The sequence below is a fragment of the Melopsittacus undulatus genome, chromosome 1 (assembly GCF_012275295.1).
Source record: "Melopsittacus undulatus isolate bMelUnd1 chromosome 1, bMelUnd1.mat.Z, whole genome shotgun sequence".
Lineage (NCBI taxonomy): Eukaryota > Metazoa > Chordata > Aves > Psittaciformes > Psittaculidae > Melopsittacus > Melopsittacus undulatus.
The window spans coordinates 39,214,694-39,242,145 of NC_047527.1; the positions used below are offsets into that span (position 1 = coordinate 39,214,694).

Sequence of the window (27,452 nt, forward strand, 5' to 3'; positions counted from 1 at the left end):
GTTTGTAGAAATGAAATAGCTGGCTCTTTGCAGCAGTGTGGGTGTTTTTCCACAAGGGCAGCCAAGTGTAACAGAGTCACCCAGAAATCTCTAGCCTCAGTGCTTTTGGTCACACTCGGTTGGTGGTCTCCTGACATTCATTTATTGGGCTCTGTTCCACTAACTTGGATGACAAATGGCATTTTTTAAAGTGTTTGTACCACTATGATCTGGGAGTATGCCCTGCAGATTCCAGCAAGTATAAGCAGCAGAACAGGAAAGATGGATCTGGATCTGTATTACATTTTTAGATAACAAGAGTCATGATTCCTATGAGAAATTTCAGAGCGTATAACATAGCTTTTTTAAAATTTCATTTAAATTCATTGGAAAGAAACCAGGCAATTAACTCAGGTTTCAAACACTTTCTTTCCCACAGAGGTAGAGTTTTAGGGGATATAAACTTCCTCCCTCTCCTGTATAAACCCCCAAGCTACAAACAAAGAAGTGTTGCTTCAAGAAAACAGGCACAGCACATATTTCTCTGAACTGGTGATGACTCAACACTGGTTGAGAAGAAGGCAGAGCTGTGATGACACCTCTGACACACAGTGTTGATCATCTTCTCTACTGGTAAGAAGTGTTTGTATTTCTCTAATTAAAAATAAGTGTGAAAGGCTGTACATGCATCCGTAGATGAGATTAGATCTACAGGGTGAATCTACTTCAGTCATTTAATATTCAGATCAAGTTACTGGCAGAGTGGAGTTCCAGCTCATTGGACACACACACACACACACACTCACACACGTGCATGCACACACTCTGATAATTGGTCTACAGAGAAAAAGACTACAATATAATTCAATATTTTGTCATATTAGTTATTCAAAATGTGCTCCACAGTCCATCTTTTACACTACCTTCCTTCATAACATATTTATAAATAATTCTGGTTTGTAGAATACATTTGATAGCACCTAGGGTGCTTTTTAATTGAGTTAAAGAACTAGTGTTCATTCTGATGTTTCTCTTTGATAATTTCAGTATGAAATACTTTCAGCTGTTCATTTGAGTTCATGCTAAGAAAGACGATACAGTTAAGTAGCAGCTGGTCATTAGAAACATGTATATTTCATACTCAGTACACACATGCCTCTTAATCCTAAATAAATTGTATTAATCACAATTTAATTATGTGTCTGCCCTATTAAATTAGAATTAGGGGCTAGAGTTGACAATGAAACTAGTCTGAGTTTCACCATCTGCAGATCAGGCTTTGTATGTCCTACTGTGTATTTTTTAAATATTTGAATTTTAAAAGTAATAATCACCTATGGATATTAAACCATCTCTGACATTTGGCACTTATCCACTGTTAATGTTTAACCAGGGGTTCCCTTTGCTTGTGTGCGTAATTTAATCATCATTTAGTGATTAATTACAGAAAAAATATTTTCTTGGTAGAGTAAAAATGAATGGAGTTAATTTCTGACATGGAAAGGTGCTGAAAACTCACATCAAATCCTGGGATTTGCAAATATACAGCAGTTCACAGAAGCCATTTCTAAACAACCAAATGCTGAAGGTTGAATTGGCAGAAGTGGATGCATGTTCTCCACACACTGAAGGTCTGATCCTGACATCAAACAAAATTCCCATTTATTTAACTGGAAGTTTTCCTCAGGTGAAATCTCTCTCAGAGAGAGAGATAGACAGACAAAGATATCCATGTCAGAGTGGCAGGTGACACTCAGGACCTCTGGGAGACCAGCAGCTAGAGATGAGACTGCACACCTAGGAACGTATCAGCTGGCAGTAAACATCATTTCAGATAACTGAATCCCATTCATACTTTTCACTGTGTATTCAAACATGCATTTCAAATGTGTAAAACTATGTAAAATAGCTAGTCCTTGGTAATCCTCCTTGGAAACTGCACCTTGAAAACTAGAGAAATTGTTCTGTGCAATTTCACATGGTCTGGTATCCATTTTGTGCAGTATTGCACAATTTTGCCCAAAATTCATTCCCACGGAGTTAAACTCCAAAAAACTAAGGTACGTGTGAAATGTTCTGCAGAATTTCAGTAATTCCTTTTATGGAATGAACCTCACAGTTCAGAAGAAGAGTTTTCTTTCCCTTCACTCTACATCATTTTTTCTATTACCACTCCCTGCTGAGTTGTACATTTCCGTCTGAAGGGTTAACTAAACCTTGCATTGGCTTTAAATCATATCTATCTGTAGTGAGGGGATGCTGTTGTATTTCTGTATGGAGGAAAACATTCTCATTTCTCATAGACTGTTCTTATCATGAAGGGGGAGCCAAACACAAATAGGGAGGGAAGTGGTAAAGATGTTATTAGTCCATCTCTCTTTTCCTATGAATTACCATCTGGATCTCCCTGAGACCAAGCACAGCGACTTTAAGACTGCCTAGTGACTGGAACAGGGAGGGAGAATATTAGTTTAAAGCAGCTGAAAACCTGGAAACTAGGTACTTGGGAGCATCTTAATAGGAAATAAAGTGCATGGGCACAAAGCATTAAATTGTATGGCTGGGGATCTATAATCCTGCAGCCTTAGGAACACAAAATAAATGGAGGCTGTAAGCAAGGTGACAGCATCATTCAGCACTTGGCAGCCATTTCCATTTGAGAGCCAGGATGCAATACTCAGGGAGTGCTCCAGCTGCACATGACTGCTTTTATATGTATGGCTTTGGCAGTACAGCTTTAGCAGTCTGCCTCCCTCATTCCTCTGGTTGGTACCACTTTGGTGTGTTTGTTAAGGAATCTTGTTTACTGTTTCCAAGCACCAGATGATCTGTCTTCGGCTGCCAAATATCTCTTATTGTCACTTCAGTTTTGTCCCTTGTATATGTGACCATATAGATGCATATGGCTGCCCATACTTGTGCTTCTATGTTTTGAACCAAGGGAATTCATTAGAGCATACCTAATTTGCAGTATTGTTCAAAGCTATTTACAGGGGATCAATTTTTGACAGTCAGGTCATCCTGTAGCATAATTTCCCTAGCACTGGTTACTTGGCAAATTTACTTTTAAGTCAATGGGCAGATCAAAAGAAAAAGTGCAACCACATAAATGTATAAACTAATGAGACATTTAGGATAAAACTATATTGAGGAAGTATATGATATATATGAAGAATATGCCACTACTACTCAGAAAAGACACAAATTGCAGAATACATTTTAAACATTTGCATGATCATGAAACTAAGAAACTAAGATAATTGATATCTCCTGTCTATGTGATACAGGCTACTCCCATGACTTTTTATCTTTAACTCCAGTTTGATGGATGGTCTTGGGAGGTATTTTGGCCAATATGGGAGAGGAAACATGGTATACATGGAAAAGAATCCTTCTGGGTTTAATGGCTTTTAAAAGGTTAACAAGGTTGAAGATCACAGTTCTTTCAAGTTTTGTGCAGTTGAATGCTTTTCCTGAGTTTGGTGGGCATGAATTGAAACAAGAGCAGTTTGCAGTGGATGCAGAGAAAACCTGTTTCATTGTGAGGAGAAATCTGCATTGAAACAGGTTCCCAGAAAGGATGTGCCATCCCCATCGATGGAGACTCAGTTGAACAAAGTGTTGAGAGACATGGCCTGTCCTTAGTTATGGATCCAAAGTTTGATACCTAACACACATTAAAAAGAATGGGAACATATCAAGAAATTAGTATCTACAGAAAGAAATCCATGAATGCACAAATGATTTGAAGTCTCTGAATTTATAGGTGCAGTGCCCTTCTCTCCACTAACTCAAATGGAAACATGAAAAGTGCAAGCTATTAGAATCAATTCCTGAGAATTCCAGAATTCCTATTTGCAAAATAGTTTTTCTACTGTAAGCTTAAATGTATTCACATCACTAACAAGAAATCGTTGTTCTGCTTCCAGAAATTTATTAGTGATCTGCTTATTGGTAAAGCTGAATATGCAAAAGATGCACTCCCTGAGACTGCTGCACTGTAACCGTAAATAATGCAGTGGAGAAAGTTGCCGTGTGGGGAGAAATCATTGGAAACCTGGCATTTGGTGTGAATTTCTGGTGTGATATGATAACTGAGACGAATTACTTTTGGGAGAGAGAATCTTGCAAATAAGGGGTCAGAATTAATGATGCAAATAGCGAAACACTTGGCAGTTGCTTAGCTCTTATTTAGAGAGTCTGTTTTACTAAAGGTTAAGCTAGCACAAAATCTTTACATAGCAGTTGACTTTTAATTAAAGCATAGATTTATATGGTTATTAATAATGCCATGTATATATATACTCCATCTGTCCTTAATATTAAAATTGCTTTAAAGTGTTAGGGTTGTGACTACATAGTACGCTTGGTGCTAAAATTATCAGCTTCAAGTTCAAACTAAAATGAAATACTTTAGTATTTTTTGTACTAAAGTGACAATAAATATCTAGGGAAACATAATGCTAAACAATGCTGTTGATTTAGGCTTGACGCTGTTCTTAGACTTTGCATCATTTTAATATTTTTTTGTAACAGGAAGAATCCATTATTATTGGGGAAGTGGTGGGGTTTGGTGTTTTGTTTTGGTTTTGCATTATTTGGGTTTTTTTGGGGTTTTATTTTCCCCACACAGAATTTTCTGGAAAAAAGGAATTTAATTACTTAAAATGACTATGTAGTTTTAACTCAGGCCACTATATTCACTAAACTACACATTCATATGTGAGAGTTTAGGATGTGATAATATATGTTTTAAATGTCCTGACCTTTCATATGGTTTTCTTCAGTGCTAAGCATTCATCAGCATGGGACTTCACAGCAAAGTCCAGGAACTGTAGTTAGACCAATATGTGGTGTAGAAAAGTCATCAAATAATAAGTATCCCGTGCATTGAGATACATGATGAAACCCACCTTCCAATGGAGCTTATGTGCAGTATAGATAAACTTCCAGAGATCCCAGTGAGGTCAAAATTTCTCTCTAGAATGATCCCTTGTCAAAGCAACATATTTCAATTGGTTCATAATACTGAGACAAAGGGCCCCTCACAGGACTTACTTAAATTATTTTAGCCCACTCTCTCTCTTATCTACCCATCTCTCTGTGTTTCTGTCTCATTGTCTCCCTGATTCTCTTTTTTATCTTTTGAATGGTTCCAAATATATATGAGTGAACATTTTCTACTAATACCCTGGAAGATTGCTTTGGATAGCAAGTCAGAGAACAGAAATAACTATATCTACTTGAAACTTCAGAAAATGCATTGCTTGCAAAACCATCCCCATTCCAGTCCAAAAAAACAAAATCCCACCATACCCTCCAAACTTTTTGATGTTGTAATTTACTCAGCAAGCTGAGTAAAAAGAGCATTTTTAAAATAGAAATTCTTTAGGGTATATATATTTGTCGTAAATCTGGAGTTCGGCATAACACTGAACCCTTAAAGAATTTCTGTAGTTCAGAAGTTAAATTCATCTCTATTAACACCTGCCCTCTGGGATAAAGTAATCAGATTGCAGCTACAGTAACTTGAAACTCTTTCAGCAAAACCTAGAATCAGAACAAACTCAAATATCAGCTCTTGTTTTCATACTTATCCAATGCTTCAGCCAGGTTCCCCACAGTTTACAGAATTTTTAGTTAACTTGGGCAAAGTTTTGAGCAAACCTGGGGTTAATTATGACTTCATGTAGAAACCATGATAAACACTGTGGTTTTGTAGAATTTTGATTCAAAACTAGGCAAGACTTGTGGGTTTTGGCTGAGCATCACTGAGTTTCAGTTGTGTGTTAACATAAAACTGAAAAAAAATTGCCTCCAATAATAGTTAAAAAAATATAGGGCATTGAAACTCTGCACAACTGAGTTTAATGCACTTCCATTTGCAGCTTGGCACGCTGTCTCATGATTTTCTGTGAACACCTGGTGACAACACTTCCTGCCAACAGCACAAACTGCTGCAGCTTTATAGGGTTTTCTCTTTGTGTCTAGAATGTTGCAAAGGATCAAATCGTGCTTGGTGATTGTCCTGTTAATGTATGGACCTGCGACACACCAGCATGACATGTGTTAGTCTTTTTATGTTTGATGTACATAACCTTTTGAAACAAGTATTAGGTCCCTCAAGTTTCAGAGACAAAACATTTTTCCTTACTCTATGACAACTGTTAATACTATGCCCAAACATTATAAAAATGAAGGGAAGGAGGAGGAGGAGAAAGAAGGGGAAGGAGAAAGGAAAGGAGAAAGAAGAGGAAGGAGAAGGGGAAGGAGAAGCAGGAGGGAAAGGGGAGAGCAAAGAGGAGAGGAGACAAAAAATATTTCTCAGCCTTCACAGAGCAGTTCCTAATATCTTGTTTCACCACAACTGTCTCTGGAAGAATTTGCTTCAATAAAGCTCCCAGCTGGAGCTGTAATCAAGTCCATCTTTTAGACACAGACTGACTGACAAACTAACAAATAGCAAATGCTGGTGTCAGTGCGATTGGTGATAGCCAAAGCAATTATCCTGTGCAAATGGAAAACCGAGACATTACTTGTATAGGGCAATTGTCTAATGGAATTTAGAAATACAGCAGTCATGGAGAAACAGTCTCTTGAGCACAGATTCAACTAGAAGAAATCCCATTTGGGATAATATATGCCTGAGTTACATAAGATAAGTCTGTATCTCTATATCTATTTTGTACCTCAAGGCTCATTTGATAGGTATCCTCATTTCTATGAAAAGGCTGTGTCATGCTTGTCTTGCTTGGAGACTTCATAACATTAAAATTTATTGAATTTTACATAGTTTCATAACTACAGTAGCAACATCTGCTTAAATGCTGAAGTTTTTTTTAATAAGCAGTGTTATTGCTGATACATTCTCACATTTTTCTTGCATAATGTTAAGTCAAATGGGTTTACGTTCCTATTCTCTTTTTATATATTTAAAAAGCATAAGTAAAGTTTTCTAGCAGCAAAGCATAGCTGGCAGACTTTTTAGGAGGTATTGTTAACATTTATGTGGCTATGGCTTCATAATGCATTCTCACCTGGGACAGCTGTGAGGCATCTTGCTGTGTTCAAATGACTCAATATAATGCCATACTAGATTCCAAAATACTTGCACTTACAGTAGTGTGTGTTCTGATAGGATTAACACACCCTGGATTTTCTACAGAAATTATTCTTCAGGGGCATCCCATCCTCTCAGTCTGTCCCCAGTCCATATGCGTATCCTTACACAGCTTTACATATCACTGCAATCTCTTTCCAGCAGGGTTACAAACATTACTTACCTCTTGTCATAACTGATTTCACATCATTGGCATTACTGTAACTCAGTGTATTTTAAAGGTTGTAGCAGAAAGTGACATCTGTTGATTGGATCAGTATTTTTATCAGTTTCAGAAGCGCATTTGTCAATACTGGCTTTGGCTAGTACCAAAATGAAGCTTTGAAAGGCCAATAATTGTAGGAATAAGTATCGATATAGGTTTGACAAAAGTAATTGATGGATGACTTTAATCTATGATGTGCTATCTTCTTGAATTAGAAAAATAAATACATAATACTGGCAAAATGTGAGCTAATATATCAAAGGAAGGAGGTGTATTTAAGGTTAACAAGAATGTTTATGCCAGGGAGTGTACAAGATTATGCTGGCATAATCATCTTTCACCATTTGATCTTACTGTAAAGCCCCTTTCTGTTCCCCTTACAACTTCATGTGTAACCATGCATCACCACACACCATCAGTGTATTAGAGATGTGCTTCTGGTTTCTTGGATTAGGACCAGATCCCATTTTCTCTCCTTGACACTCACATGTTTGAACACTGGCTGGCATCAGCAGTTTGGCTGTGATTGCACATTTCTGTATGGGTATTTATAAAAAGTGGCCAAGAAGAGGAGAAGGTAAACAAAGGGGCAAGAAAATAAGCAAACTGGCAAAAGCAATCACAAAGACTCCATCCAGATGAAGAGGCAAAGGGTGTAGACACGTGAGTGGAAGAGCTCCTCAAGGGCTTGTGTGTGTAGAAGGGGCAAGTTAATTTGTTTATAAAAAGATATGTAAGGAAAGAACTAGACTTGTCAGCTGATTTTTTTCCCATTGCAAAGCACACTAACATGTTGTTTGCCTACTCTTTTATTTGCATGTGGATCTTAACCTTTTTACTGTTTCCATGTGCAACAGCTTTGACAAAGACTTGTGTAAATAAAAAAAATAATTAAAAAAACCAAACCAGGAAAGAAAAAATGGTGTTTCTTTTGTACCTTCTATTGTTTTCACTAGAGAAATAGACTTGCCTCAATTTGAAACTATTCCGTAAGACTACCTAATAATATTTATGAGACATAAAAGAGATGGGTTTGGTTCAGATGGCACTCTACTCTCAAGGAACATTATCAAAGGAGGAAAAAAAAATCAAAGGCATATTGATCACCCATAATTCCAGAGATCACACTCTCCTTCCAAACCACAATGAGGGGAAGTAAGGAGACAAAAGAGGACACATGGTAGCTTTGCTCTATTTAACTCATAGTAGTGAATGGACAACTCCTGCACTTTTAGCCTTCAACCCTGGCTTTGTATTGACTAACGTTTTCATGAATAAACAGTGCTCTTCAGTTTTCAAGTCTTTGACTCATTAAAGCTTAACATTTTAAAGTCCCTTATAAGTTCAGTCCAGAAATTCCTATAGGTTCAGCCCAGGTTCACTATAGCTCAAAGGGGAATTCCTGGAGGGCACCAGACCTGGCTGCTTTCCTTGACTCATTTCTCTGGTACTTCAGCCGCACTCAGTGGCTGCTAAAGAATACATGTTTATCTAGTTCTTCACTATATGTTACCCTACCCCTGTTGAACCTGCTGAAGTTTATGTCTCTGTTTCACACTCTCACAAGAACAAGAAAATTAGGTTTTATTTCAGCGTGGCAGTCCTCTCTTCTGAGAAAAACAAATGCAAGAGCAACCTAAAACTTTTCAAGCAGGCAACCAAAAATAAAGGGCCCCGAATTGTTTTTAGTCACTTAACACAGAAAGAAAGACAGTGAAATACACTTTGGAAATAAAGAGTCCCAAGGCAGAGGACAGTCCTCAAAATGCATTTGTGTACTGCCCAGAGTAATGTTCAGCCCTACAAATCTCAGTCTTTCCTCACTCCAATGTAAACACCAAGGCAGTTTTCTGGGTCCATATCTCAAGCTTGTCAAATAAATTCTCCTGAAGACTGAAAGACCAACAAAAAACATCTTGCCTTTCCATCCGTTTTTATTACATTTTAACTTTTAACATAAGCAGTAATGTATTATTTGTATTTGCACATTAATCCAAAAGGTATGATAAAACACAGGAATTCACTGCACACCCTACTCCCTTTTGGGAGAGGAGAAACAGGCAAAATACACTTAACGCTGCAATTTTCAAAGTACAATTCTTTGTTTCTTGAGCCTTCATCTTTCTGGAGAATTTGTTCTGCCTGAGTGCTCCCCTCTTGTCAAACACAACTTATACCCCAAGCCCCATACTGCTTCAGTCCCTGCCTAGCATGACTGTTCAAGCCCCTTTATAGAAATCCTTCACAGCTCAGGCTCTAGCAAAGCCAACTTTGAGCTCATCCAGCCTAACTCTGCCAATTCCTACATCCCAGCTTAGCCTCTTGTTGGCTGCTGCACCAGCCCTGAACTCCCTCTGCACCCACTGTCAGCCTTCCTCAAAATATTCAAGAGAAAAGCCTATTCCTCCTTTACTCTACTCCAGCTCCTCATAGCTTGTTTCCTGGATTGCTTTAGCCCCTCTGGAAGAAAATACAGTGACATTTTCCTCCTGCCGAACTCCAGTACAGCTTACCATTTTAATGGGAACGAAAAACATTTGAGCTTGCAGGCAGCCAGCCACTGCCTCGCACACCCAGCATGGTCCAGCCCAAGGCACAGCCTTCAATCCTCCTCAATTCCCACTGCCATCATGCTTGCTAAAATAAATACTATGACCCTTATAAGGCTTCCAGATAGGAGAGAACTACCACATGGGAGAAAATAAAAAATGTGAGCAAACAGAAACAATGATGGAGAAAGACAAAGGGCAGATTTTCTTGAGTTATTTTCTTGAGTTATTTTCAAGAAAAGGAATTTTCTTGAGTTATCAGCTGAGGATACATTTGGGCTTCCCAAGGGTTTTGTTTCACCAGTTAGTAAGCAACTGGCTTGAAATATGCCTAGAAGGTAGTTATCAACCAAGACAATGGTAAAGAAGAACTAATATTTAAGGAACAAATACAACCAAAAGGTGAAAATCCTTAACAGAAATACTTAAAAATCTGTCCAGATTAGACTTTAAATTGAAGACAGGAGTTACTCTGCGGCTAAGGTGTGAATGGGGGGATAGAAACAGTTTTGGTGGGAGATTTTTCATATGTTCTATTATGAGCAATTTATATTTAATTTCATACATTAATAAGATGTCTTATTTTATCAGAATAGCAATCTCCATTAAATGCAATGATCCTTTAAATTTTGCAGAGTGGATGGCAAGAGAATGATCAGCTTTCTGTAGCTGAGAGTCTTCTGCCATTATGGCTTGTGTCCCTTTACACCTTACAAAGCAAAAGGCAAAGAGGACTGGCATAAGCTGGGAGGTGCTTCATGCCCAGTAGAAAGACTTCAACCATGGGCTGAAGTCCAGCTGCTCTTTCAGGCATCCTATGACATCAGGTGTAATACTCATCCTTTCATTAAAATAGCCATACTTCTGGAAATAATTTTGCCATGCCAGCACTGCTGGGACACCGCAGAAGTCTGCCAGAGATAGCTGAGGGGGCTTAGCAGCAGCTGGAAATTTATGAGAGAAGGGGTGTTTAGAGAAGAAGTTTGTCCTCTCACATTTGCTGGCATGTTCCACTTCAGAATCATCCAAGTTGCAGGACGCAGCTGAACCTCAGTCTGCAAATAATCCTTATATGTGCAAGGATAACAGTGAACAAATGCTTTTCTGTGGGTTTATCAAACATCATGGACACGCTTCTGTGAAGGAGGAGAGTTTTCCTCATCCATAGCCAGAGGAAGTTCATCATAGAACTTTTTATCTTCTTGCTAAAGCTTTTAGTTTTAGCTGCTGTTGCAACACCATTGGCATGGTTTGGGCCATTTAGCCTTGTGAAACAAATCTGATGTGCTTTTCAGAGGAATTTTCCATGCATAAAAACAGTTGTTCTGAGTGAGACCTAACCAGGCACACAGGGAGCAGTGTGAGTGCAAGGAGCCTAGAAAACTTTTATACATGCCTAGAAAACTCCCTCGACATTTGGTGATCTATAGCTGAGGCAATTCTGAAGATGGGGGTCTTTGTATTTAATAATCCTCAGAGGACATTCCTTACATGAATTTGTCTAATCCCTTTTTGAACTCATGCAAACTTTTAGAGTCTACATCACACCAAGGAATCTCTTAGTTTAACTGCTCATTGCATGAAAAATATTCATCTCGACTGTTTTGAGCTTGACTCCCAAGAGCTTTGTAGGATGACCTCTGATCTTAACACAGAAATAGACTGTGAGCCGTTATTGTCACCTTTTCAGCAACTTTCATAGGTTTTGGTCATCTTATCCCAAGCCTGGAGAGAGCAATCACACCATATCCAGAAAATACTGAGCATCCTTTCCCACTTCCATGTTGCTTCTCTAATCTTGTTATTTTCTTTCTTGAAAGAAGAGATGAGTGGAGGAGACTACACAACGTCTAAAGCATGAGTGTACCATGTAGTTGCATAGTAACATACTGATGTTTTCTAATTGTACCCTATTCCTCCCATCCTATTCTCTTCAGTTTGTTTAATTTCTGTTGCTGTTGTTTTCAACAGAATTATCTATTCCTAACCCAAAAATCTTATTTATTCAGGAAAAAGTCAGGTCAGAGCCTATTGCTGGCTTGGTAGTTCTGGGATTCTTCTTTCCCCATGTGTACCACCTAAATGTTTGTTTATTCAGACAGCACAGGCCTCCATTTCTCAGATGAGCTAGTAATTTCTGTTTTAGTCAACTTTTAGGCAAGATTTTACACAGGAAATTATCTGGAGTAAAAAGAAGCACTCTCAGTCCTGTGTAAATGAATGCAAAGGGGAACATTTAGCACTGCACTCAGTTCTTAATGTGCCTCTCTAGAAAAATCAGCCTTCAGGAACAAATTCTTATGCACAGTGCCTATGAAACTGTAGCCCCAGCCAGCAGGTGCCTTCCACTCAGCCTTTAAAAGGTCATTGCCTATAGCTATCCCACAGTATAAAATAGGACAAAATAAGCTGAGTTGTCATTCTGTTCACTAAAGTTAATGCAAATACAGGAAGAGAGTTTTTAAGATACCATTAGAAATCTCTTAGTTCTTCTTATGGTGAAGAATGTTATCAGCATTTCAGCATAGCAAATCCTAACTTGTGTAGGAAACCCTGAATCCGGGAAACAGCCACTCTTGGTTGAAGATTGTGTATCAGTACTACAGGAACCAAAGTGAGTATAACAACCAACAAAACTGTCAAGTGAGAGCCACGATAATATATGTCCAAAACTTTCTTCACTTTCCCACCCTCTTAAAAGCATAAGGAACACCTGAGAGATCCTCTGATCTTTATATGAAAAAAGTCTCAGACAGGTTATAAAGAAAAGAAGGCCAACTGAAAACCTGTGCATCTGCCATCCATCACAAACACATGTGTTCCAGGTGGCTTTAATATATGGTTATGCATATATCTAGAGAAATAGTCTCGCCTCATAAACCCCCAAACTGAAAAACTGCCTAAGATATAGAAAAATTTGATACTGGTATGTGCATTTTTTACTGTCCAGAACTCATTGTAAATCATTTTGCAATGTGCACTGAGAAATGAATGGCGTTCAAGGTGAGAACTCAGAGACACTAATTTGATACTCTATCTAAAATATTGCGCCCTCATCGCCATTAAGTGATCTATAAAGGATTGAATAGTTCAGCCAAATAACCTTGGTTAACTATTACAAATTATCATTCATTCTCTCATCTTAGGGCTGAAGAATAAAGCAGAGCATCTTGCTAAAGATCTTGAAGTTGTAGGCACTGAGAAGACCCTGTGCAAAAAGACATATAGGAGCATTCTGCAAACATTTTCTATGTTTATGAAAAAGTAACAAGAGTATTTATACCAGTGTGTGGAAGGACTTTTTTTGGTCTAAACTAAAAGATGGTAGGAAGACTTGGAGACAGATAGCCATTAGCTCCTCACCCTCCACAAAAGGAAGTTTGCAGTCTGTTCGTCCATTATCAGCCATAAAACCCACCAGCTTGGCTGCATGTGTATTCTCATGGGGAGTGGATACTGTGCTGCTGACATTTTATTTCAGCCCTTTACATCACTTACATTCTCCCCAGTTAGCAAACAAAATGGACACAGTGTCCCCAGTCTGGAAATCCCAAAGTATAGGAGGCTTTGGGGCAGGTGAAAACTCCATCTCCACCCCTTTCATTTCCATGGGAAGGAGTAAAATCTACATCTGTATTGATAAATCGATTTGAAATGACAGTGCTTACTTGCTAGAGGTTGGCGATTCTCGGTGTGCATCAAGAATTTAAAATGACCATGGAAGGAAATGGATACAAACATCTGCAACATAACATTTTTTAAGAAATCATTATTCATTTCTAAATGCTGAGGTTAAGAAAGTATTAGAAGAACAGTAACATCTCTGAGACCTGGATCAAGACCTGTAGGAATAGGAAATGGAATATTTAAAAGCATTCTTACAATTGCATCACACTGTAGATTGAGCAGTAAGAGTTAAAACTAGTAAAAGGACAAGATGATTTATATCCTGTAGTTCAAGAGGAGGCAGTGAAACTAATACTAAGTTTTGGTGAATGCTTTTGATGTTCAGTAAGGTCAGAGATAGTGGTGTTATAAGACAAATAGCTCATGTTTTTGTGGGTTCCAGCAAATAACCACTGGACTGTGAGCCCACCTCACTGTGGTAAAGAATTAAAGACCTTGTACAGAATATCTGATATTAATATTTGGCATAGCCTCAAGGAAAGACATTCATTTCAGAAAAATGTGACCAGCTGCTTTAACAAAAAATGCCTAACCATCACCTAAACAGGCAAAACAACATACAAATCAAGTTCAAGGCAGAGCACAGAAGTATCTATTCTCTTTCTCAGAGGCAAATGCAGAACAGGCTGGAAGGGACCCCTGATGGTCATCTCACTCTCATCAAAGCAGAGCCAACTTGAAGACAGAAAAGGTTCCTCATGACTGTGTCTAGTTGAGCTTTGAGTATATCCATGGACTGGGATCTCACAGACTCAATGTGCCAGTGTTCGACTCTCTTCTCTGCAAAATGCCAGTAATGGGGAGAACAGGCAATTAATGGAGGCTGATTTCAAAGCTTTTTGACTGGGAATAAAATTGAGAAGATCTCTGGTCTAAAGGTTACTGGCAGAAGGGATTGACCGATATAAAGGCATTGTCTTTTGTTATTTATTTTTCCTGCCTTTTCATAGGAGACATTTGCAATCTTTTAGAAATGATTCTGGGTATGGACTAAAAGGGTGTCTTTCTCTGGAGGCTACTGAAATAATCTGCTTTCCCCCACTGCCTTTACCTCTCCCTTTTCTTATCCTCCAAGTAGAAAATCATATCCCCACACAAAGTGAGATGTTTTCTCACTGTCTTCCAGCACTGTCACACCTGGGAAATGGATTACCAAACAAGCAAAAATTCTAATGAAAAGACAGGGCCAGATCAGTAACAGATTTCATGGGAAGCAGAACTATGGGAAAGCACTTGCTTGGCTCCATTTTAAAACTGACAACATAAAGTTGTCCATTTTGGCATAACTGAACTCACAAGAAAGCCAGACCATGCATGGGAAAGAACATTTCATGGTAATAAAAAAAGACCTCCTTGGTCAGAAAGCAATTTTGGACTGGGGACTAGTCAATTCAAAACTGCAAACCTGAGCAAATCTGGTGGAATAGAGTTTTAATTTGTATAAAGGGGAAAGCAGAAGGGAAATACGCAAAACCCTGCTGCATCCTAGGTCGGTAATTTCTGTGTGCTAGGATGATGTAACTGTAGAGCATATATGCCTCCAGTATACTTGATACACAGAGGGAGTAAAGGTGTTGCATCCCTGACTGAAGCTTCTGAGTGCTTTTGCAGAAGCAACAGCTGCCCAAGGTGCCAGCTCTGCTGCTGTGTAGTTCCACAAAAATGGCAAAAAAATCAAATTAACATGCACTGGACTGCTTTGTGAAGAAGACACTGCTTATGGGACAGGGTGCAGCACGACAGAACATGGGACCCAGCCTTTACTGCATGTCAAGTCACACAGCTGATTCCACCACAACTGGCAAAACATTTGCTCTTCTCTTTCCCTCCCCCTTCTGTGGTACCACACAGCTCCTCTGTTTGTCTAGTGCTAAGCAAGACAAGATCCCCCAGGTCATATGAGGCACTCAGTCCTTACTGTAATAGGAATGATAATATCCCGGTTATAAAATCAGCCAAATGAACAAAGGACAAAGCAGATACTTTTGTTTCAGTGGAAAATACCAATTATTCTTGTGTTTCTTAACCACACATTTATCTATCTCCTTTTTCTAATTTTTTTAAGTGAACTGCCATGCAGTGGTTATTGCCTTGCCAATAATGTCTGTTTCTGCCTGATAAAATCAAGCTATGTAAAACAATATAGCATTGTCTATAGTCCCTGCTAGTATAGTAAGTTAACAGTTACTGTAAACAAAAGGGCTCTTAGTAAGAAGATGAACCAAAGATATATTTTGAATTAAGCACAAGGCAAACACTTAACATACGAGAATAAATCTTCTCCAGCTGGCAAACTTTGAAGGAATAGTCCATTCTTTCAGAAAGATTGCATTGGGTTTGCACTGCCAGTAGTATACACAGAGTCATTGTTTCAGTCTCAGCAAGGGAGTTGTTTATACAATTTGAATGAGTACTGCTTTCTCCAGAGCTTCTCTTAAACTTCCCAAAAAATAATCCATCAGACATCTTACCAGAAATATGAGGGTTTATCCTAATGTTTGAGGTTCGTTTTCTCTGGTGGGGGGCATTAAAATATACTTTTAATAGATCTTAAGGACAGAAGGGGAATATTAGGTCACACAGTCAGACCTCTTGCATATCATAGACCATGAAATTTCTTCCAGCTACTTCTGTATGGAGCCCAATAGCTGACATTTGGCTAAAGTGTATGCCTGGAAGGTTTAAAGTTTTGAGTCTACCACTTCTCTCTGTAGCTGGTTCCAGCAAAAATCAATCTCACTATTAAACATTTGTATTGCACTTCTGTTTGATTTTCTTTGGCTTTGATTTCCGTGCTTAGGTTCCCATTGTGCTTTTCTCTGATCCCTTGAAATCCCTTTAATAACTGTTATTTCTTTGCTGTCCAAGAACCCTGAACCATCTGAATACCATGTACTTTTGGTGGTAACTCTGAATAAAGGTAGGAGAGGGAAAGCAGAAAGGGAGTCTTGTCTGGAATCCAGATAAATTGTATTTGCATTGTTGGTTAGCTTTGTTTAAAAAAGAAAAAAAAAAAGAATGAAATAAGTTGTTTCATATTAAATGGGAACATTTTGCTGTTCAGTTTTGTTATTTGAATTTGAAACAATTTTCAGCAGCTTTCAATATTTGCAGAATATGTGCCTCTGAAAAATATCACCTCAAACCCCAGAAGTAAGTTGGGTGAAACTCATGTTGCTTTTTTTGCATTATCTGTTTTACTTTTTTTTTGCTAGAAAGGTTCCAGATTAAATAAACTCATCTTAATCATCACTTACATATGATAAGCACTTTGATTTGTAGTATTATGATAACATTCCCAAAGTGTATCTGCCCCAAACCCTCTGCCACTATTCTTATCCAAACATATTTGATGTGAAACATGAAATGATCATTACTAAGAGGAATATTATCTGTCTTTACCATTTCATCAGGAGTAGATGCCTTTTCAGTGGATGGTTTCATGAAGATGCTGTCCTGTATTTCTTATATGAGGATTAAAAGTTAGATAACATGTCTTCAGTATGAAAAAGTTGATTCAACAGTGGATCTTACACATAAAAAATACATGTGTATTTGAATGTGTCTGTCTTCTCTGTATAGTCCTTATACAACAACAATGAGACTAAAAAATGTAAGTTGAAATTTGGTTATAATTTAATTCTAAAAAATAGTTCTCTGTGGTTTGCAGGCAAGGTCCTTAAGTAAATGTTTACACTCCAGGAGATCTTAATTTCTCATGCTTCTGATGTGATTTCATAGATGTTGCACAAACCACTATTTATGTTCACCTTAGGCTTTCTGTTCTCATTTTCGTTTGGGAGAGTGAATCTAACTTATATCATGAGAATATTAAAGGACAAAGTAGCCACTAAAATGCTATCAGTGGTTTCTATGTCATTTAAATAGAAATACAAAGAGCAATTGCCATATTTTCTGTACTTATTACGCAAATTATGATATTTTCAGCTCCACTGATCTGATAGTATGCCTTGGTATTGGCATTACATCCAGCATTAGCATGACCTTATTTATGAGGGTGATGGTGACATATACCTGAAGCTCTTATTTTAGCCAGCATCAGCACATTGCAATCAATATGGTCTTATTCCTTCTGAGATCCAAATAATTTTACTACTGAACTTAATTGGCAATCAGCAGAAGTAGTGTGATCATTATTCTGTAGGGATCTTCATACGCTTACAAGTATTTGCTTTAGGATCAGTGAAAAAGTAGGAAAGCTGCCAAGAATTTTCTGGCTGGCAAGTCTTTGGGGGCTAATGAAACTTCCCAGACATCTAATTTTTCAAGGAAAAAAGGCAGTTTTGAAAAGTTTAAAGGGACCTGCAGGGTTTATGGAGCTTTGTCATAACTTTTAGAGGGAGAGATTTCCTATTGGGGAAAGAAAAGTTACACAGATACATTTTCAGGTAAGCTTCGTAGGCCAGGTAAAAGCTTTCACTTTGCAGACCTCAGCTTTGCCATCCTCTGATGCACAAGAGGCCCAGTTCCCACGTGCTTCATTAAAGGTGGACTCACCAGAATGAGCTGCCTGTGTTTTTCAAGGGAAGACAGGCTTCCCCATCTGATGGTGTCATTGAGCAAGCCTAATGTTTCACCAGATCTGAGAATATTTTCAGTGGTGAAGAAAAGAGCTTAAAAAATGATGTTACATTGCATTCCTTAATTATGGTCTTTTGCATATCATCTGGTTTCAGTATGGAAATAAAACTGCTGACAAACAGAAAGTATTGCAGCAAGAAGTGGAATAGTTATGTCTATGAAAACAAACAGATTAGTTTAAAAAGTAGGGAAAGAGTTATTGCAAGCCTCTTGCTAATGCTGTGCAATGCCTCTACACAGTTTATGAGCTTAATCTGATTAATAATACAAAAAGAAACCAGTGAAACAGAATTCCCCAAACTCAGACATACACTTTGGCTTTGTTTAGTAGGTTGGATGCATCATCAAATGTTTGCTTTGTTTTTAACAGGATGAAGCACCTGAATACACTCTAACTTCTACCAGCCCTTGAATTATTAAATGTTTTTTCTTATAGGCTGAACTAAAAGAGGAATCTCCAAACCTGGAAAACTCCAAGACCACACAGTTGCCAAGGAGGGCTAGAAAAGGTGAAACAGCTGAATGAAGAGATTTCAGTAATAGGAAGGGAAATAAGAAGAAATTTACTTTCTTCCCACCCCAAATAAAGGGCTGTAGTAGTTTCTTCAGCTTTTCTGAATTCTGGATGGTAGCAATACAGTGTGGGTCTAGGAAATCCCTCTGCCATTGTACATGCTTAAGGTAAGCAGGTGAGCAGGTGACCTAATGTCTCTTCCATCCCTCACTTACATTGAAACAAGAATCTGGCATGCCAAATTAAAGTCCCATTGAAACAGAGCCAATCTGAAAAAACAGAGGAAATCCACTCTTGGGTTAGTTCTGTCAGTACTTACTTTTTATGTAAAGTTTTATATTATGTGTTTTCACCTTATAAATAGTCAGGAAGAGACACAAGACACAAGAACAGTTTTGTTATTCTTAAATAGTTTATCTTCCTCCTCTTTGTTTTTCTCATCTACCCCTCCTATACCAGGCTGTCACTAACACTCTGAGTTTGCTCTGCAGTCATAGCTGTGCAGCACTGTAGTACATGAAGGCTTTTGAATGTGGAGAGGTGACCCAAAACCAAGTCACTCAAGTCTAATCTCCCCTCCTTGCAAGATGCAAGTTCTTCTGGACAAATTGCTTTCATAGTCCAAAAGTAATTTCTTCAATTAAGAGCCAATTTCTCCTCTACTATACCTATTTTAGACTATTACATGTGGTCCATTGTGGCCTGCTAAGTATGATGTCAAAACTAGTAATTATCCACACTGCAGTGGAAGTGGAGTGGTAGGGTGTTGCAAAGAAGTCTCTCCAGTTACTGTGTATACTGTGACACACTATTGCAGCAGGATGGGGGCAATTCACCCAGGAACAGGTTGCAAGTCTATGTACCTCTGAAAGGTATATGGATTAAGTACAAATGGGCTTTTTTTCCCCTTTGTTAACCAATAAGAAACTGGTTTACTGCAGAAAAAAAATGCATCCATTAAATCCATATAGATAGCAGCAGTTGATAATTTACTAGAACAGATTCTTTCAAAAAGACAGAAAAAAATCAATAGGAATATCTCCAGAGTATTGATTAGCAGGCGAGTATTCATATTACCAGAGATACAAAGTAATTTAAGATAAAGAGTGAGGATTGAAATGGATTGATATCATTAGTTAAGGTGGATAGCATGATGCAAGAAACAAAATGAATTTTGAGCTATTTAAAGGAAGTAGCTATGTGCACTCTAGTTTTGAAGTAGAAATAAATGAGAATTTATTTTTAAAGTTTAAGTAAGTCTGTTTAAAATTGCCTCAGGTTCCTGACCAACAGAGGCAAGAGGATGGAGGGTGGTGCCCTTGGGGCAAAATAGTCTTATGCTGACTGCAGCTGGTATTGGAGGGCCCTGAAAACACTGCGGCTGTCTGATCTGAAGAGCATGTAGCCTCAGATGGTATCCCTGTGCAGATGATGGGCTGACAAGCCAGGAGAGATGAAGCTGGGCACTGCAAGCTCTGGCCCCAACCTGAGTGAGGTCCCTGTTGCAGATGCTGGGTGCTGCTTTCCTGTTGTGAGAAACTTCCCTTCCCCTGGAGAAGGGAACCACAAACCTCCATTTCAAATGGGAAAAACTCTGAAACGTCCTCTCTGGGGGTTTCCCTGTAGAAATATGACAACCTAATAAACAGAGCTCTGATAAAATATGGTCCACATCTGCAGTCATTTTATAGCTGACCAAATGTGCAGCCTGGAGTTTGTATTTGCTAGATCTAAGATAATAACAAGCCTGAGAACTCCCAGCGGTTGTTTGCTTTGATTTGCAGACTGTTTGTTACACCACATTATAACCAAAAATTGGGTATATCCGCTGGTAAAAATCTCATGAGTTAAAAAAACAAGGCTTCTGCCAATGTTGCTTTATATTAAAAAAAAAGGGGGAAAAAACTAAAGGATTTATTTTATGAGGTAGTGAGAGAGGGGTTTTTTTGGCCAAAATACCCTATGGCCTGTGCTAGGACTCACTAAAAAAATAATTAAGTAATAAACTACAATGTGCTTATCACCTTGTTATCTGTTTCAGATCACCAGACTACAATTTTAGGTAGGCATTTTGTAGTGGGATAACTGCTTTTAAATCAATATATTCCACTTTTCCCACCTGAACGTTATTGAAACCCATCATAAAGAATGCCTGTTTCTGAAATGATATTTGGAGGACATCTCACATCTGCAGAGCTTGTACTACAACATACAGCTATGATCTGCTCACAGAGGAATCATGTCATTTTAATGTGGTTACACACCACTAACCACAGACAATACTGACATTTTTAATTTAATGGGTATGACTACAAGTGTGCTTGTGCACTTTATCTTCTAGTGGATAAATAACTGAATGCTAGATTAAAAGGAGCTAGTGACAGAAGCTTCCAGGTGATACGAAAAGAAAAATGGAACAGAATCAAAGATACTGGATACTAAATTGCAAAAAGAAGATAATGCAGCAATATGCTGAGTCTCTGAGATGTTTACATGCAGAGACATGAGATGCAAACAGGAGAACATATGTCTGAATGTTAAACCTGAGTATCAATTGGCACTGAAATTTGGTGGGACAAGAGACAGCAAAAGAGGCATCAGCTTCATTTTTGGAGTAGGCAGAGGACATCTTAAACAACTTACCAAGAATGTATATGCTGCTTCTAGAAGTTAGATAAAAGTAAGAAGTAGGTTTGTTGAATGAGATAAAGAGGAAGAGAGTCTATTCCAGCATGTAGGTGGATCCAAGCGTGCAGGCAGGAGCACTAGGCAATCACAGCAGCCAGGAGAGGCAGTGCTGGAGAACTGGGCAATGGGGGCTTTAGTTACCTAGCTATCAGCTGTTTAAAAACCAACACTGACCCATCGAGCAATGTATTCACCCCAGTTTGTGTTAAAGAAGGTGTGGAAGTTGCTAACAGTGCAGGCAAATTTTAAATTCAGTTCTGACTAGCAAAGAGGAATTGGCTGGAAATCTGATGGTGAAATGTAGGTAGAAGTCATCAGAACAGGATTTAATTAGTTTGTGAAAGAAACACATAAAAACAGCAGAATAAGGAGCTGGGATTCCAACAAATCTGAATTATTGAAATACCTGCAATATTGAAATATTGGAAATACCACTGCTTGGCCATCCTTATTCTGTGTGATCACAAGTAGCGAAATAAACACATGATAAATAAAAAGCAATAAGGATAAACTGTTGCCCTAAATTCTGAGGGTAGTTCTTCCTCTGAGGAAAAAAACCCAAAGCATAGTAAATGGCAAAGGCAGAGGAAAAGAAAGGTATTCAGGGAAGCATGGCTCTAAAGAAAAGAATGATAAATAGGAAAAGAAATCCCACAGAAACAGAAAACTCAAGTTCTGGGTTTTGGGGGGGAGGGGGGTGTTTGGTTGGTTGGTTGGTTTTGTTGTTTTTATTTTTATCAAATGAACTCAATGGAAAGCAATGAGGCAGAAAGAAAGGGCTCAGAAGCTGCAGCAAGTTGAAAAGGAAGACAGAGAAAGACCTCAAAGAAAATCTATTACTTAACAAAGAGTGGAGAAGTCAGGTGATAAAGTGAAAGCTGAAGTATTGGGTGCCTGCTTTCTTTCAGGCTGCAGCAAGGAGATTAGTCTTCACCAGACATTGAAACAAAGTAAATAGGGAAATGGGGCAACACAGACCAGAGCAGGGTAAAGAGCAAATTAAAGAATATTTAGACCATACAGATGTATTTGAGTCAGCAGTGCCTGACAAAATCCATGCCAGAGTACTTAAGGAACAAAACAGCTGGCAATGATCTGGGATGTCACACAGACCACAGAGAGCAGGGTAGGTATCAGAGGACAGTCTTAAAAGAAGGAAAGGAACAAGACAGGAATTACAGGACAGTCAGCTTCACTGTGATACCCAAGAGAAATGTTATCAAAACTCAATGCCTTACAGATACCTATATCATAACAAGGCGCAAACATCAAGATGAAGTTACCAACAGTTCACTTCAAACTGAAGTGCATCTCATAGAGAGCTGTTTCTGACAGTTACTTTCCATTTTTTTTTTTTTTAAGAACTTGCTGCTCCAACAGAGAATACGTATCTGGACTTCCTGAGCAAAAACAAGCTCAGGAGCATTGCCAGGATCTGAATGCAGCTCATTCTTGATGAATCCAGGGAGGGGTGGTCTGGAACCTATCAGATTAAATTGGATGAAGGTAGATACAACATGCTATGCTTCTTGAAGAGAAATCAAATGTACAAATACAAAATGAGGAATAACAGGCTGGGAACAACCTAGTAGGGGGAAAAAAAAAGAAAAAAACCCTATGTATTTGTATATATATGTATGTCCTAGAGGATCTCAGACTATATCCCAGAATGGAAAGGAATTCCTACCAACCCAAAATCTCCCTAATGCCTTGCTACTATTTTAATAATCTAGCATATACATAAGAAGGAGGTTGAAACTGAGGGCCAAGATAGTAGTACAGTGAAGAATTAGAAGTCTCCATGACACATGAACATAGAGAAATGATGCAGAGCTTTATTGAAGAGATCTCTCAAGAGCCTCTAGAAGCATGTCTCAGCTGGTTGTAGCAGCTTCTTCAGCCACTCTGCAATCAACTCAGCAATTGCAGCTATCAAGATAAATTTAAGCCACTGCATTAGAAATATTTTCTGCATTGGAAACATTTTCTGAAAGTGCTAAAGAGCTTAAACCATTGGTTTCAGGTAATAAATATGTTAGATCCTGCAGCGTGGATACTGTCTCATAGTCTGGAGTCACACTATACTATATATCCAGACAGACACGCTTGGTGTGCAATAAGAGCTCTGAAGAGGAGATGCTGGAAAACATGTTATGTTAGTACCCAGCTTACCTCAAGTTGCAGAGTGCAGTGGCCCAGCTGAGTACACATTTCAGTACACATTTCTTGAATTTCCCAAGATTCAACATAAGGGCATGAGCAGGAAAAGAAAAATCCAAAAACTTAGTGTGAGAGATGTTAGCAGCAGCACCATTTCATGACCCCAGGAGTAAGTGCTCTGCTGCCTGCCTTGGAAACCTGAGATGATCTGTAGGTTCCTCTCCAGATTTGTGCACCACTTTTCAGGAAGGACATATAGAATCAGAGAAGAAAGAGGGGATGAAAAACAATGGGAAGGAGATTAGAGGGATGAAGCTTTGAAGAAAAAGGAGCACATGATTGAGGTGTTTGGGAAAGTAGTTACACAATTAACTTTCTATGTGTAAACGAAGACAGTGGAGAGAACTTCCTTCAGAAGTAGGTGATAAAAGATAGAACCTTTTGCAGTAGAGTCAACTGAAGATGATAGAGCAATGTTAGCAAAGCAGTAGGACAATACCACCTGACAGATACCTGAAAAGCAAATGACACAGAGGACCTAGCTCTCATCAATGAGCTTCCCTCTCCTACCCCGTGAACACTTGCTGTGGCTCAGATCAATGGCAACCTACAATGTTGGCTGAAGGGCTCCAAATATTTGTTGTCCACTCAGTCCATGTGCCAGTTGGGTTAGGGTGTAGAGGAGGAGGAAGAGGACTACAGCCTGCAGAGTTTTCCAATTGACTGAGGGGGAGGGAGAAGAAGAGAGCACAGTATCATGGCAAGACACTCATCAGTTCAACAGGTGATCCATTTGCCTCTCTCTCAGCTGGTCACAGAATCGCCATCCTTTAGTATGTCCCCCTAATACCATATTTTTCCTAATTTACATTTCTGACTCCTTTATCTTTTTCTTCTCTGTCTCTGTTTCCAATTCATTTTTCTCTCTTCATTCCCTCACCACTTTTTCCTTTTTTTATTTTTTGGCTTCCCTGACTGAGACCCAGCAGTGCCAAGTCTCATTTTCATTGTCTGCTTGTGGTGGGTTTTCTCTCCTGTTGCCTCTATGCTGCAGCTGAGCTCTGTGCACATTTTCACTGCAGAACTCTCCTGCCAAGAAAAACATAGACTTTTCTGAACTGTTCAGCTCTAGGAAAGACCAGACTAAGTCAAGGAGAAGCATGATGTGGAAGGGGAGAACCAGGACAGAGTGTTCCTTAACATGGAATATGCCTGATTCAAGCCGGAAACTTGGCAGACCTGACCAAGAAAACACAGGATCAGACTGCCCAACATCTGCTCAAAATTACCTGTGGTCCAGCAATCAAGAGGTGCTAATGTCCAGCCCCACTTTTACTGCTGTTCAGCACGAAACCAGCCCAAACCCTCTAAAGGGCACCATTGATGCCATGTCTTCCCACCAAGGCAAGAACAAGTCACTAATTGGATCACCTGCCTGGAGGTCTGATGAATGCACTGATATTTTAGGCACTTCAGCCTGAAGGAGGAATTTAAGGAAAGAAAAAAAGCATTTGAAGTGTGATGTGGCAACTACTGGGTGTCAGGAAAAAAGGGAAAAGAAGGAATAGGTACTATTAACAGTGAAATAAATCAGGTGGGCTATTACAGAACAGTTCAAATGGTCAGACAAAAAGGCTGATTAGGTGGTCTCTTAGAATGAGCCACTATGTAGTTTTGATCATTACCAGCCACTTCCTTTCACAGCAGATAATTTTTACTTCTGAGACATGACTAGAATACTTTGTGACAAATTTATCTGCAGTCCAGGCTTCAATTTCAATCTTAAAGAGCTCTGTTTTCAAAAATAGCATGTAATTTCACAAAGTGCTTGGACACAAGCAAGTCAGCTGGTAAGATGGCTACAGCTTGAAACTGCTGCCTGCAACTGACTCAAATACTTTATATTGCTAGATAGAGAAAGCCTCGCAAGAAACCGAAGGTCATTTTACTACTGGATGGCTGTCCTGCACAAGATAACAAGGCAGACCACACCTCTTTTGAAGCCATAGAAGTGATGGGCCAAAGGAAAGGTAGAGAATAGTTTCACCATTATGCCTTAAAATGCGGTCTGAGGTGATTTCTTCATGCTGACTGTGAGTGATTTCTTTGTTCTCACACATTTACAAAAGCATAAACACATATCAGAAAACTGAAGCAAGACACAGCCATTAAGGAAATCCCTTGGATATAGGATTAAAAGAATGCTTATTGAAAATACTGTAAGCATTTGTCATTAGATCAATATTTCTGCTGGAGGAAAGAAGAGGCTAGGAGAAAGTGCGTGTTGCACTTAGTGCTGACAGAGAGAGTAGCAACTGCCCCTCCTAAGAGCAATCTATTAGTCCATTTTCTATAAATCTGTTGGGCAACTTGGATCAATAGTTTCTTCTGGAACACCTGAGGGTTATTAGACCTCTTTTCCATCACATACTTTTTATACTGGCTTAGTCTATTTAGGCTAAGTGTGTCAGTTTGCATATCTATCCTTAGAACTAATCTGAAATAATGATGCAATAACAGTTTTAAGGATAGACCTTTTTTTGTCATATAAATCTTCTAGGTTTTAAATTATACAGTGGCCCAGTGGCTCTTTAGAGGTCTTGCACTCACTGACTGATAAGGTTTAGGTCCCTGAGGTCCAAAATTAACTGCACTGTACCATGCATTATGGCTGCATCGCAGAGCAATTTTATCAGGAGTAGGAGACACAGCAGAATTACGCAAGTCTGTAGTGTTATCAATAGGAAGTGATGACTCACCCAGCTAGTGCTTTCAAAGTGGCAATATCCTATACACTGAAAGTATGTTTTGAGGGCGATAAGTGACCCCATTGCCAGGAATAGGTGAAGGAGTGTCGGTGGCAAGAAAAGGGAAAAATAAGTCTTTACATATAGCATCCAGTATTTCTGATACCTGCAGAGAAAGCCTTACTTGTGAAGTGTGACCATTAAATTGCATAGAGCTTTGCAAGCATTATCAGAGTGATTTTTGAACTGAGATGTCATGCTTATAAAACAAGTTTGAGTCAGTTTCCACAGAGCTCACTGACAATAGTCTGATCATATAAACACAGGCTGATACAAGACCTGGGACATGTTCAGAGTGTAGTGATTAAAGAACAGCCTGATTTAAATGAGCAATGAATTATATTTAGAACAATAGGTGAAAGATGCTCATGGAAGTTAAAAGGAAGAATTCTCAGTGCTCCAAATGAATCCTAAAGAGGTATGACATGATCTGGTCAGGTGCAAGCCATTCTATTCTGCCATTCAAAGGTTTTGAAGACTTTATATGGAGCTCCAGAGACAGCATTTGATAAGCTTAGCTATCCCTATGGCACCCTTCCAAATCTGTGTGAGGCCACGGAAATTGAAGTTGCTCTCAGCTTTCTATAGAGTATATTGCATGCTAAGTAGAGCAAAGCAAAGTAGGTTTCTGCTATGTGTCTAGACTTGGATGGTAAATGACTTTTTCAGAGGTGCATTGATTAGAAAAATGACTGCTTGCCCTTGAGTCACTGCCAACCTCAGACTGACTTGATATCACTGATGAATACTGATGCAAGAGGGATGAATAAACTTCTGCAGTAACATTAGGTATACACTCTCACTAAGAACTTTTTGAAAAGAAGAAGAACATGTGGATACCTAAAGAAAAGCAAGAAATAAAAATACAGTTTAAGCTATCTTGATATATATAATAAATAATTCAGTGGGTTCTAGAGGTAATGGCTTCTGATTTTCAATGTATCTTTGTTAACAGACTGATGTAAATTTCTGAAAAAGCATGGATTCTGAATAAAAGTTCTTGGGGGTTTGTACTGTTTAGTAGGGTTTTGTCCTCTAAAGTTCCTCTTGTGCCTAGCAGCATGTATGCTCCATAGGAGAAAGCCTTCCTCTAGTCAGCAATCACTTTTCTTCATTACAGAGTCATTCTTCTCCTTCTATG

General features: G+C 38.7%; 1 long non-coding RNA gene across 2 annotated transcripts; it reads left to right on the top strand.

Annotated features, from left to right (window-relative positions):
* The first annotated feature begins 436 nt into the window (after nt 1-436).
* Nucleotides 437-27,127, top strand: LOC115947102 (uncharacterized). Of its 2 annotated transcripts, XR_004549731.1 has the most exons (4): nt 437-612; nt 18,579-18,651; nt 22,707-22,850; nt 24,631-27,127. It is a non-coding gene; the product is annotated as an uncharacterized lncRNA (long non-coding RNA). The 2 variants fall into 2 exon arrangements; XR_004081064.2 differs by lacking the exons at nt 22,707-22,850; nt 24,631-27,127 and adding an exon at nt 19,935-20,219 and having other exon boundaries at nt 18,579-18,823.
* Nucleotides 27,128-27,452: the final 325 nt, after the last annotated feature.